The sequence below is a fragment of the Leucopleurus acutus genome (genome assembly GCF_964270905.1).
Source record: "Leucopleurus acutus genome assembly, chromosome: 11".
Classification (NCBI taxonomy): Eukaryota; Metazoa; Chordata; class Mammalia; order Artiodactyla; family Delphinidae; genus Leucopleurus; species Leucopleurus acutus.
Window position 1 is genome coordinate 39857003 of NC_139152.1, and position 13361 is coordinate 39870363.

Below are 13361 nucleotides of genomic sequence, written 5' to 3' on the forward strand. Positions count from 1 at the left end.
TTTATCCAACCCCCATCCCCCACTTCTGGCAACCACCAATCTGCTCTCATCTCCAGTATTTCTGAGTGGTTCTTTTTATTGTTTCTATCTCTTTATTGATGTTTTTCATTTTGTTCATATATCATTTTCCTGAATTCGCTTAATTGACTGAGTTCTACTGTAACTCACTGAGCTGCTTTTAGAAGATTGTTTTGAATTTTGTCAGCAAATTCATAGATCTCTATTTCCTTAGGGTCAGTTACTAGAGATTTATTTTTCTCCTTTGACTATGTTATATTTTCCTGAAAGATCAGTCGAGTCCCTTGTAGCTTTGTGCTGATGTCTGCATTTTTTTGAAGACACAAACACTCTAAATTGCTCCAGATGACCAGCCTTTTTTTTTTTTTTTTAATGGAGGCTGTAATCTCTCATTCCCTCTGGTGTCTAACTTGGCTGGTTCTGTCAGCACTTGATGTGAGGCTACACAGAAGCTAGTGCCGTGGGTAGGACCCTGAAAGGTAAAGACATTGGAGGCATGCCCTACTCCTCTGCCTCCCTTCTGAGGGAGAAGCCTCAGTTCTGCACATTTTCCCAATCTTGAAGATCCTTGCTAGCTGTAGGAAGCCACCCTCTGCTTTTCCTTTGTTCTTAGCTGCCCCAGACATCTGGACTATGCTAGTTCCTTCAGCACTTGGTGTGAGGTGAGACAGGACCTGGACCCTTGGGGAGTGAGTGCACTGAAAGGCTGGGAGGCTGAGCGCACACTCTATTCTCTTTTCCCCACGGTGGGAGAAGTCATTGGCTGAGGAGATCTCTCTTGGCCCTGGGCTGTGCAGTTTGCAGGGAGGGGCTAATGCAGTTAAAGTGAAATTGCTCTTCTTACCCATTTCAGCGTGGCTGTTCTTGGTTTTTGTGCTTATCTGGGGTGCTGAAACTTCTTATTTGGAATCTGGAATTCTCATAAAGGTATTTTGGTTCATGTATAATTTTTACATCGCTGTTTCTATGGGGGAACAACGATTGAGTATTCCTATTTCTTCATTTTGCTGATCTCACTCGCAGTTTCATCTTTAAGGAACAGATTATTTCGTGATACTGTGGTGGAATATGTGTAGTGATGAATTTAGCCAGGATAGCTACAATGACTAGTGGGACAGTGTGCATCTTCATTTAGGGGAAGGTGTAAGAACTTCTTCACTTATAGTAACAGTGGTGTTTTAAAACCTGTATGATCATGTTATAACTCTTAATATTGATACATATAACTAGATTGATTTATGAAAGGTTTAGCTAAAATAAAGCATGGTCAACAATGTATACACATATCTGTGTGCCCATTTTATCATTGTATTTCTTGATATTTCTTTATGTTTGTTAAGATAAATATAAAAAGAATGCTCTCTTGATGTTTTAATTTGCTTTAATTTACTTCTGCTTTTTTTTGTTTACAGAATGTTTATACATCAAATACAAATGCTGCATTTTATAATGTATGCCTTCAGGCAAGAGGCTGTAGCAGAATGAAAAATCAATTTTTAGCGTAACAATATGTTCAGTCTTCTTATATATATATTTATTTTTATTGTGGTAAAAAACACAAAACATAAATTTTACCCTCTTAACAAATTTTAACTGTACAGTGTTGTTAACTATATGCATATTGCTGTGTAGAAGATCTTCAGAACTATTTTTATCTTCTTGACTGAAACTCTATACCCAATGAGTAGCAACTTCCCAGTTCCCCCTTTCCCCTAGTCCCTGGCAACCACCATTCTGCTTTCTGCTTCTGTGAGTTTGCTTTAGATATCTCATATAAGTAGAGCTACACAGTATTTCTCCTGCGACTGGCTTCTCTCACTTAACACAATGGCCTCAATCTATGTTGTCACACACTGTAGAATTGCCTTCTTGTTTTAAAGCTGAATAATACTCCATTGTATGTATATATCACATTTTCTTTATCCATTCACCTGTTCATGGACATTTAATATGTTCACTCTTTGTGTTCACTATTCTTTGACTGTTTGCAGGCACACATGCCATTTGATGCCTGTGGTGCCACCAGGTCAGGTAAATGGAGGGTGCTGAACTGTCTTATCCTGGAGCATTGTCTGCGTGTAGTTTACTTGTTCTGTGCCCTTCTACTAATGGGTTCCTTTGTGTAACTCCACAGGTAAAAGTCCTGGGCTCAGAATCTTAGTTCTTGTCAGAGTCTTTGTTCTGGTTCAGCCTCCTCAACTGTAGTGAAGTCATTCTTTCTGGATTAGTTTCCAAAGGCTATGGTAGGAGCTAATGTCTGTGAACCTTTCCCCTAAAACCCAGGATGGGCCAAATACTTCTCTGACTATATTGCTTATCTTTTGGAAGTTACTTAACTTTGAATAAGAAATGAAAACAGTTGAATTTAATTAAAAATCAAGTTATACATGAGCTCTAAGCTTACAAAGTTCTCAGCCCTTGTAGATTGGTTCTCTTATAGAACAAACATCATGTTGAGGTTTCTTACCCTGAGACACATATTTGCTGCCTCAGCATCCTCTGCAGAGCTGCCCTTACCTCCTAGTTCTTGAAGCTGTAAATGAGAGGGTTTAATAAGGAAGTGATCACACCATACCATATAGAGATAACTCACTACAGTACTGGTCCTGAAGAGGGGCTGATGTACCTGAATAGAGCCGTCCCATAGAACAAGAGCACCACGGTGAGATGGGAGTAGCAGGTGGAGAAGGCTTCACCTTGGCTTTTAGAGGAAGAGGTACTTAGAATGGCAAGAATAATTTTTGAGTAAGAGAAGAGAATCAGGGGAAGTGTCACAAGTCCTAGAAATGCAAAAAACCTAGCCAGCAGGATGGTGTTAGGTGTGGTATCACTGCAGGACAGAGGGAAGTGTGAAGGCAGTTCACAACTGAAATGGGAGATGATATTGGGACCATAGAACTGTAAGTTCTGAACACAAAGATTATTCACTAATGAGTTCAGAAACCCCATCACCCATGCTGTACCAACGATTGCAGTGCAGAGAGGTCTATTCATGACCACGGTGTAGAGCAGAGGGTGACACATGGCAGCATAGCGGTCATAGGCCGTAGCAGAGAGCAAGGAGCTCTCAGTGATTCCAGAAATCATGAAAAAGAAACTCTGGGTAATGCAGCCCCACACCGAAATGGTTTTCTTCTGAGATAGGAAATTCTGCAGCATCTTGGGCACAGTGACTAAAGAGGAGCATATGTCTAGGAAAGATAAATGTCCAAGGAAGAAGTACATGGGCATGTGGAGGTGAGAATCAGCCCTGATCAACAGGATCATCATCAGGTTCCCTATCAGGGTCAGGAGGTAAATCCCCAGGAAGAGAACAAAGAGCAAGGTCTGGATATCCGGGTCACTAGACAATCAAAGCAGCACAAATTCATCAATAATGCTAAGATTTGTCATGGTTTCTTAGATATCCTATCCCTGGAGAGAAACAAATACTTATTCATTTGGTGGGACAACGATCTGAGTCACACTCAGTGAATTGGACTTTTTAATCTATAAAAGATCCACTCTTTAAGGCTAAAGTGTCCCAGTATCCAGTTGCGCTGATTTGAGTCTTTTGGTCTCAGCTAAGAGAATCTGGTACTCTTCCTTATCATTTTACTCTCCTTTTGTCTCCCTCAGTCCTGAGGACAGCGCCTGCCCAGTTTATGTGACTTATATCTCTTTTTTCATCAACTCGTTGGTAATCTTGTGCCAGCTGAGCCCTGGAGACAGATGTTGAGTAAGAACTGTTGGGAGCCAGGACCAGTTCACTGCCCATGGGAGAGGCAGCAGTAGCCGGAGCCAAAGTGGTTCTCAGTCCAGAGAGGGACAAGCTACTAGTCCTGCTGTGGCCAGTGGAGGACACAGGACTGCAGAATGCTTCTGGCTATAAATGGCTTTACTATTAGGGGACCAGGTGAACTCCAGTGTGTGAGACTCTGCTTAGAGTCTTTATTCCCTGATAGTCCTAGCATTCTGAAAACACACACACACACACACACACACTCTCTCTCTCTCTCTCTCTCTCTCTCTCTCTCTCTCTCTCTCTCTCTCTCCAACCAAGTACATATACTCTCCTTTCTCACTGTGACAAGTTCAGTCATTTCATTACTCTCTTGAAGCTACCTACTCCTTTAACCTCACACTCCTAACTCTCAGCTGATAATTGGCAGAGGACATGTTCCTGTTCCTGTTATGGGCGATCTCTAACTCCCTAATCCCCACACGTGGAGTTATTCTTCTTTTCTCCCCTCCAGCGTGGGGAGGAGGCCCTTCTCCTTCACCTCTGGTGAGTGCTTCTCTCTGCTCTGTATTCCATCTTAACCCTTCTCTTTGAGCATCTCTCTGAATCAACCATGCTCTTTCACTTCCCTTGTCTCTCCCTTTCCATCAAGCATATCCACTCAGTTTACATGCAGAACTACTCACATTTCTCCATTTAAAATAGAGCAGAAACAATTAATAACCTTCTTTCTTCCATAAGAAGCCTTAAAAATATAATAGAATTTGGCACCCTTCCTTGGGTAATAAAATATATTGCCTTTAAAGTTTTCTACATGTAAAAACTCTAAGACTTAGATAACTTTTCGTCTGAGACATAAAGTCCACATTAGTGAAAATCTTACTCACCCATCTAGATTTGAGTATATTTCTGATGTTACCCCAATCCTTCAGAAAAAATTTATATGGAATATACCACATATTATATAACACCTCTGCTGCACCCTGTAGTCAAACATATTACTATTTCTATAATGAAACTTCTGAGTACCCCTTCTACATGGGATTTTAAGAGTCTACAAATAGCCTCGTATCAATTAACTTCCAGTGTTTCCTCCAAACTAGTTCTGGAAAAAAAAGTTTGGCTTTTAGAGATTTTGGGAGATTCTGGACTTGGAGATGAGAGCTTATAAACCTGTCTTAAATTTTCTATATTCACTGGCTTTTATTTCTAGGTTTCCTATTCTTTTCTTTGATGTGTCTGTTTTTACAGTAGTGCCACACTCTCTAATGACTGTAGATACGGTATATACTTAAATATGTAACGATGCCAGTTTCTAATGTTTATACTTTTATGTTATTTTTTCATTTATTCTTATAATTTCACTTCATAATTGGATTTTTAGTTTGAAAAATTCCCTTGAGATTTCAGCTGGAGTTGTTTTTTCACCAATATGTCAATATTACTTTGGCAGTAAGCTTTACAATTTGTTCTACCTTTTCTTTGTTTCAGCCTTTTCTTTTTGCTTACAGTATAATTTTTTATTTTCTTCACATAGGCCCTAGGCTTTTTTGTCTATATTTTTTATACATCAGGTTCTTATTAGTCATCAGTTTTATACACATCAGTGTATATATGTCAATCCCAATCACTCAATTCATCACACCCCCACCCCCACCCCCACGCAGCTTTCCCCCCTTGGTGTCCATACGTTTGTTCTCTACATCTGTGTCTCAATTTCTGCCCTGAAATCTGTGTCTCAATTTCTGCCCTGCCCTGTACCATTTTTCTAGGTTCCACATATATGTGTTAATATGATATTTGTTTTCCTCTTTCTGACTTACTTCACGCTGTATGACAGTCTCTAGATCCATCCATGTCTCAACAAATGACCCAGTCTTATTCCTTTTTATGGCTGAGTAATATTCCATTGTATATATGTACCACATCTTCTTTACCCATTCGTCTGTCGATGGGCATTTAGGTTGCTCCCATGACTTGGCTATTCTAAAGAGTGCTGCAATGAACACTGGGGTACATGTGTCTTTTTGAATAATGGTTTTCTCTGGGTATATGCCCAGCAGTGGGATTGCTGGATCATATGATAATTTTATTTTCAGTTTTTTAAGGAACCTCCATACTGTTCTCCACAGTGGCTGTATCAATTTACATTCCCACCAACAGTGCAAGAGGGTTCCCTTTTCTCCACACCCTCTCCAGCATTTGTTGTTTGTAGATTTTCTGATGATGCCCATTCTAACTGGTGTGAGGTGATACCTCATTATAGTTTTGATTTGCATTTCTCTAAGAATTAGTGATGTTGAGCAGCTTTTCATGTGCTTCTTGGACATCTGTATGTCTTCTTTGGAGAATTGTCTATTTAGGTCTTCTGCCCATTTTTAGATTGGGTTGTTTGTTTTTAAATATTGACCTGCATGAGCTGTTTATATATTTTGGAGATTAATCCTTTGTCCCTTGATTTGTTTGCAAATATTTTCTCCCATTCTGAGTGTTGTCTTTTTGTCTTGTTTATCATTTCCTTTGCTGTGCAAAAGCTCTGAAGTTTCATTAGGTCCCATTTGTTTATTTTTGTTTTTATTTTCATTACTCTAGGAGGTGGATCAAAAAAGATCTTGCTGTGATTTATGTCAAAGAGTGTTCTTCCTATGTTTTCCTCTAAGAGTTTTATAGTGTCCAGTCTTACATTTAGGTCTCTAATGCATTTTGAGTTTATTTTAAGTGTATGGTGTTAGGGAGTGTTCTAATTTCATTCTTTTACATGTAGCTGTCCAGTTTTCCCAGCACCACTTATTGAAGAGGCTGTCTTTTCTCCATTGTATATCCTTGCCTCCTTTGTTGTAGATTAGTTGACCATAGGTGCGTGGGTTTATCTCTGGGCTTTCTATCTTGTTCCACTGGTCTATGTTTCTGTTTTTGTGCCAGAACCATATTGCCTTCATTACTGTAGCTTTGTAGTATAGTCTGAAGTCAGGGAGTCTGATGCCTCCAGCTCCGTTATTTTCCATCAAGACTGCTTTGTCTATTCGGGGTCTTTTGTGTCTCCATACAAATTTTAAGATTTTTTGTTCTAGTTCCATAAAATATGCCATTGGTAAGTTGATAGGGATTGCATTGAGTCTGTAGATTGCTTTGAGTAGTATAACCATTTTCACAATATTGATTCTTCCAATCCAAGAACATGGTATACCTCTCCATCTGTTGGTATCATCTTTAATTTCTTTCATCAGTGTCTTATAGTTTTCTGCATACAGGTCTTTTGTCTCCCTAGGTAGGTTTATTCCTAGGTATTTTTTTCTTTTTGTTGCAATGGTAAAGGGGAGTGTTTCCTTAATTTCTCTTTTAGATTTTTCATCATTAGTGTATAGGAATGCAAGAGATTTCTGTGCATTAATTTTGTATCCTGCAACTTTACCAAATACATTGATTAGCTCTAGTAGTTTTCTGGTGGCATCTTTAGGATTCTCTATGTATAGTATCATGTCATCTGCAAACAGTGACAGTTTTACTTCTTCTTTTCCAATTTGTATTCCTTTTATTTCTTTTTCTTCTCTGATTGCCGTGGCTAGGACTTCCAAAACTATGTTGAATAATAGTGGTGAGAGTGGACATCCTTGTCTTGTTCCTGATCTTAGAGGAAATGCTTTCAGTTTTTCACCATTGAGAATGACGTTTGTTGTGGGTTTGTCGTATATGGTCTTTATTATGTTGAGGTAGGTTCCCTCTATGCTCACTTTCTGGAGAGTTTTTATCATGAATGGATGTTGAATTCTGTCAAAAGTTTTTCTGCATCTATTGAGATGATCATATGGGTTTTCTTCTTCAATTTGTAAATATGGTGTATCACATTGATTGATTTGAGTATATTGAAGAAAATTTGCATCTCTGGGATAAATCCCACTTCATCATGGTGTATGAGCCTTTTAATGTGTTGTTGGATTCTGTTTGGTAGTGTTTTGTTGAGGATTTTTGCATCTATATTCATCAGTGATATTGGTCTGTAAATTTCTTTTTTTGTAGTATCTTTCTCTGGTTTTGGTATCAGGGTGATGGTGGCCTCATAAAATGAGTTTGGGAGTGTTCCTCCCTCCACAATTTTTTGGAAGAGTTTGAGAAGGATAGGTGTTAGCTCTTCCCTAAATATTTGATAGAATTCACCTGTGAAGCCATCTGGTCCTGGAATTCTGTTTGTTGGAAGGTTTTTAGTCAGTTTCAATTTCATTACTTGTGATTGGTCTGTTCATATTTTCTGTTTCTTCCTGGTTCAGTCTTGGCAGGTTATACCTTCTAAAAATTTGTCCATTTCTTCCAGGTTGTCCATTTTATTGGCATAGAGTTGCTTGTAGTAGTCTCTTAGGAGGCTTTGTATATCTATGGTGCCTGTTGTAACTTCTCCTTTTTCATTTCTAATTTTATTGATTTGAGTCCTCTCCCTCTTTTTCTTGATGAGTCTGGCTAATGGTTTATCAATTTTGTTTATCTTCTCAAAGAACCAGCTTTTAGTTTTATTGATCTTTGTTATTGTTTTCTTTGTTTCTATTTCATTTCTTTCTGCTCTGATCTTTATGATTTCTTTCCTTCTGCTAACTTTGGGTTTTGTTTGTTCTTCTCTCTCTAGTTCCTTAAGGTGTAACGTTAGATTGTTTATTTGAGATTTTTCTTGTTTCTTGAGGTAGCTTTTATAGCTATAAACTTCCCTCTTAGAACTGCTCTTGTTGCATCCCATAGGTTTCAGATCATCATGTTTTCGTTGTCATTTGTCTCTAGGTATTTTTTTATTTCCTCTTTGATTTCTTCAGTGGTCTCTTGGTTATTTAGTAACGTATTGTTTAGCCTCCATGTGTTTGTGTTTTTTATGTTTTTTTCCCTGTAATTCATTTCTAATCTCATCGCGTTGTGGTCAGAAAAGATGCTTGATATGATTTCAATTTTCTTAAATTTACCGAGGCTTGATTTGTGACCCAAGATGTGATCTATCCTGGAGAATGGTCCGTGCACACTTGAGAAGAAAGTGTAATCTGCTGTTTTTGGATGGAATGTCCTATAAATATCAATTAAATCTATCTGGTCTGTTGTGTCATTTAAAGCTTCTGTTTTCTTATTTATTTTCATTTTGGATGATCTGTCCATTGGTGTAAATGAGGTGTTAAAGTCCCCCACTATTTTTGTGTTACTGTCGATTTCCTCTTTTATAGCTGTTAGCAGTTGCCTTATGTATTGAGGTGCTCCTATGTTGGGTGCGTATATATTTATAATTGTTATACCTTCTTCTTGGATTGATCCCTTGATCATTATGTAGTGTCCTTCCTTATCTCTTGTAACATTCTTTAAAGTCTATTTTATCTGTTATGAGCATTGCTACTCCAGCTTTCTTTTGATTTCCATTTGCATGGAATATCTTTTTCCATCCCCTCACTTTCAGTCTGTGTGTGTCCCTATGTCTGAAGTGGGTCTCTTGTAGACAGCATATATATGGGTCTTGTTTTTGCATCCATTCAGCAAGCCTGTGTCTTTTGGTCGCAGCATTTAATCCATTTACATTTAAGGTAATTATCGATATGTATGTTCCTACGACCATTTTCTTAATCATTTTGGGTTTGTTTTTGTAGGTCCTTTTCTTCCCTTGTGTTTCCCACTTAGAGAAGTTCCTTTAGCATTTGTTGTAGAGCTGGTTTGGTGGTACTGAATTCTCTTAGCTTTTGTTTGTCTGTAAAGCGTTTGATTTCTCCATCGAATATGAATGAGATCCTTGCCGGGTAGAGTAATCTTCGTTTTAGGTTCTTCCCTTTCATCACTGTAAGTATATCATGCCACTGCCTTCTGGCTTGTAGAGTTTCTGCTGACATATCAGCTGTTAACCTTATGGGAGTTCCCTTGTATGCTATTTGTCATTTTTCCCTTGCTGCTTTCAATAATTTTTCTTTGTCTTTAATTTTTGCCAATTTGATTACTATGTGTCTCTGCATGTTTCTCCTTGGGTTTATCCTCTATGGGACTTGCTGCACTTCCTGGACCTGGGTGGCTATTTCCTTTCCCATGTTAGAGAAGTTTTTGACTATAATCTCTTCAAATATTTTCTTTGGTCCTTTCTCTCTCTCTTCTCCTTCTTGAACCCCTATAATGAGAATGTTGTTGTGTTTAATGTTGTCCCTGAGGCCTCTTAGGCTGTCTTCATTTCTTTTCATTCTTTTTTCTTTATTCTGTTCCGCAGCAGTGAATTCCACCATTCTGTCTTCCAGGTCACTTATCCGTTCTTCTGCCTCAGTTATTCTGCTATTGATTCCTTCTAGTGTAGTTTTCATTTCAGTTATTGTATTGTTCATCTCTGTTCATTTGTTCTTTAATTTTCTAGGTGTTTTTTAAACATTTCTTGCATCTTCTTGATCTTTGCCTCCATTCTTTTTCCAAGGTCCCGGATCATCTTCACTATCATTATTCTGAAATCTTTTTTTGTAAGGTTGCCTATCTCCACTTCATTTAGTTGTGTTTCTTCAGTTTTATCTTGTTCCTTCATCTGGTACCTAGCCCTCTGCCTTTTCATCTTGTCTATCTTTCTGTGAATGTGGTTTTTGTTCCACAGCCTGCAGGACTGTAGTTCTTATTCCTTCTGTGTGCCCTCTGGTGGATGAGGCCATCTCAGAGGCTTGTGCAAGTTTCCTGATGGGAGGGACTGGTGGTGGGTAGAGCTTGTCTGTGAATTATATATACTTTTTTTTTTTTTCTCTTTTACTTATGAACTTTGCAGTTGAGGTTCCCAACTACATAGCTTTGTGGAGAAGTAGCAGCAGCTTCTAGGGCTTGAGCTCCATACTTTTATGGAGAAATTTGATTTTATGTGGGCATATGCTGCCAGATAGGGTACACCAGGTAGTATTATTCTGGCCTCCAGTACTTATTGTTCTTCCCTGACATCATCAGCCAAAGGGAGGCACTCTCTTCTTCCCGAGCTCTGGTCCTACAATGAAACATGTCACCCAGTTGCAGTTGCCTGTCTGATGCCATGTGTATTTGCTCATGCATTACTCCAACCAAAGTCCCTCCCTATTGGTACCCTTTTACTTTCCCCTCTTCCTGGCTTCTACTTGTCTAATCAGGAAACTCTGATTTTTCTCCTACTTTTTTGTGTTGGTACTTTTCTGTTCACCACTGCATACTTTCAAGTTACTATTTCTCTCTTTAGTACCATCAGAACTGCTTTCAGTTTCTCAGTAACTGCTTAATAGCTGGTCTTCTAAGTAATCACCCTTTTGATTTGACAATAGGTAAATTCACTTAAAAACCCTCTTTAATATTTTTCCATGGTTTGTTTCTTAAAAGAAATACTGCATCATATGCTCAGTAGACCATTTTATAATCAGAAGGTCACAAGCTATATGTTCCAATTCACTAGAGATGATAAAACAATGAAGCCGAGAGGGGTGGGGGGAGAGAGAAAGGGAAAGAGATTGGTCATGAATTTTCATTTTGTACTGAAGAAGTATTGGACATCAATCCTGACTCCATCACTTACTGGCTAAGTGACTTAGGCAAGTTAATGGTCTCAGACACACTCAGTATCTTCGTTTTTAAAAATGGAACTTCTACCTTACAAGGATGTTATAATGAATAAAGACTTTTTTTTAATAGTATACAGAACACTGCTGGCTGATAGCTTGATGAACTTTAGCTCTTTTGTCTATTTTTATGGCAAAAATAAAAGTAGAGAAAGGAAGTTTACAACAAAAATGATCAAATAAGACAGTTGAATAAATTAAACCCATAATTTATAACAGTGTATGTAAAAATCACAGTGGTATTAAATACAAAGTTTTAAGTATCCTCATTAAAAGGCACAGATTTAAGAAACAAAAATCTAATGATATGGTGCTTTAAGCATATAACAAAATGATACAGAAACATTAAAGCTGCCATGATGGGCAAAGATATACATGGTGACTTCTAAAAAAGAAAGAACAAGGTGGAAATATTAACATCACAGAAAGTGAAATTCAAAGAAAAAACATTAAACTATAAAAGAGTTCCATTTTATAATATCATTATAATATAATGATAAGAGGTATAACCCACAGTGAAGACAAAACTTTCATGATCTTTTAAGGCTACAAAATTCAGTTTCAAAATAAATGAAGCAAAAACATGGTAATACCATGAAATACATCCAGAGGCACAATGTTGGTGTCAAACTTATACATATTTTTTCAGTCTTTGACAGAAGAAATGAAGTGAAAGTCAACACCATTGCAAACGATTTGAGTATATGATAAATAGAACAAGGACATGAAGATGGAGTAGAAGGACTTGAGCTCACCTCCTCTCACAAAACACCAAAATTATAACTAACTGCTGAACAACCACTGACAAAAAAAGACTGGAACCTACCAAAAAAGATATTCTACAACTAAAGACAAAAAAGAAGCCATAATGAGATGGTAGGAGGGGTGCTTTTTATAATATAATCAAATCCCATACTTGCTGGATGGGTGACCCACAAACTGGAAAATAATTATATGGCAGAGGTTCTCCCACAGAAGTGAAAGTTCTGAGCCCCCATCAGGCTTCCCAGCCTTGGGGTCTGGCATCAGGGGAGGAGCCCCCAGAGCATTCAGCTTTGAAGGCCAGTGGGACTTGAGTGCAGGAGCTCCACAGAACTGGGGGAAACAGAACTCCACTCTTGGAGGGTGCACACAACGTTTCACATGCACTGGAACCCAGGGCAAAGCAGTGACTCCATAGGAGCCTGAGCCAGACCTACCTACAGGTCTTGGAGGTTCTACTGGGGAGGTGAAGGTTGGCTATGGCCCACAGTGGGGGCAAGGACACTGGTGGTGGAGGCCCCAGGGAATATTACTCAGTATGAGATCTCCCACAGGTTGCCATTTTGGCACTGAGACCTGACCCCACCCAACAGCTTGCAGGCTCCAATGCTGGGGTGCCTCAGGTGAAACAACCAACAGAGTGTGAACAGTGCCACACCCTTTACAGCCTGTGTAAAGTTGTCCTGATCCCACAGCTACCTCTAGACATGCAACCTGACATGGCCCTGCCTACCAGAGGGACATGAACCAGCCCCACCCACCAGTGGGCAGACACCAGTCCCTCCCACCAGGAAACCTGAACAAGCCCCTGGACCAACCTCACCCACCAGGAGGCAGGCACCAGAAGCAAGAAGAACTACAATCCTGCAGCCTGCAGAATGGAGCCTACAAACAGAGAGTTAGACAAAACGAGATGGCAGAGAAATATTTTCTACATGAAGGAACAAGATAAAAACCCAGAAGAGCTAATAAGTGAAGTTGAGATAGGAAATCTGCCTGAAAATGAATTCAGAATAATGATAGTGAAGATGATCCAAGATATTGGAAAAAGAACGGAAGCACAGACCAGAAGATACAAGAAATGTTTTTTTGGTCACACTGCACAGCTTCTGGGATCTTTGTTCCCTGACCAAGGATTGAATCCAGGCCCTCAGCAGTGAAAACATGGAGTCCTAACCACTGGTCTGCCAGGGAATTCCCCACAAGAAATGTTTAACAAAGAGCTACAAGATTTAAAGAACAAACCAAGAGTTGAACAATACAATAACTGGAATGAAAAATACACTAGAAGGAGACAACGGCAGAATCAA

At 38.9% G+C, this 13361-nt stretch overlaps 1 pseudogene across 1 annotated transcript; it reads right to left on the bottom strand.

Moving 5' to 3' along the window:
* Positions 1-2481: 2481 nt before the first annotated feature.
* On the bottom strand, positions 2482-3411 carry LOC309968103 (olfactory receptor 5BS1-like; annotated as a pseudogene). Its single transcript has one exon. The product of its transcript is annotated as an olfactory receptor 5BS1-like (transcript).
* Positions 3412-13361: the final 9950 nt, after the last annotated feature.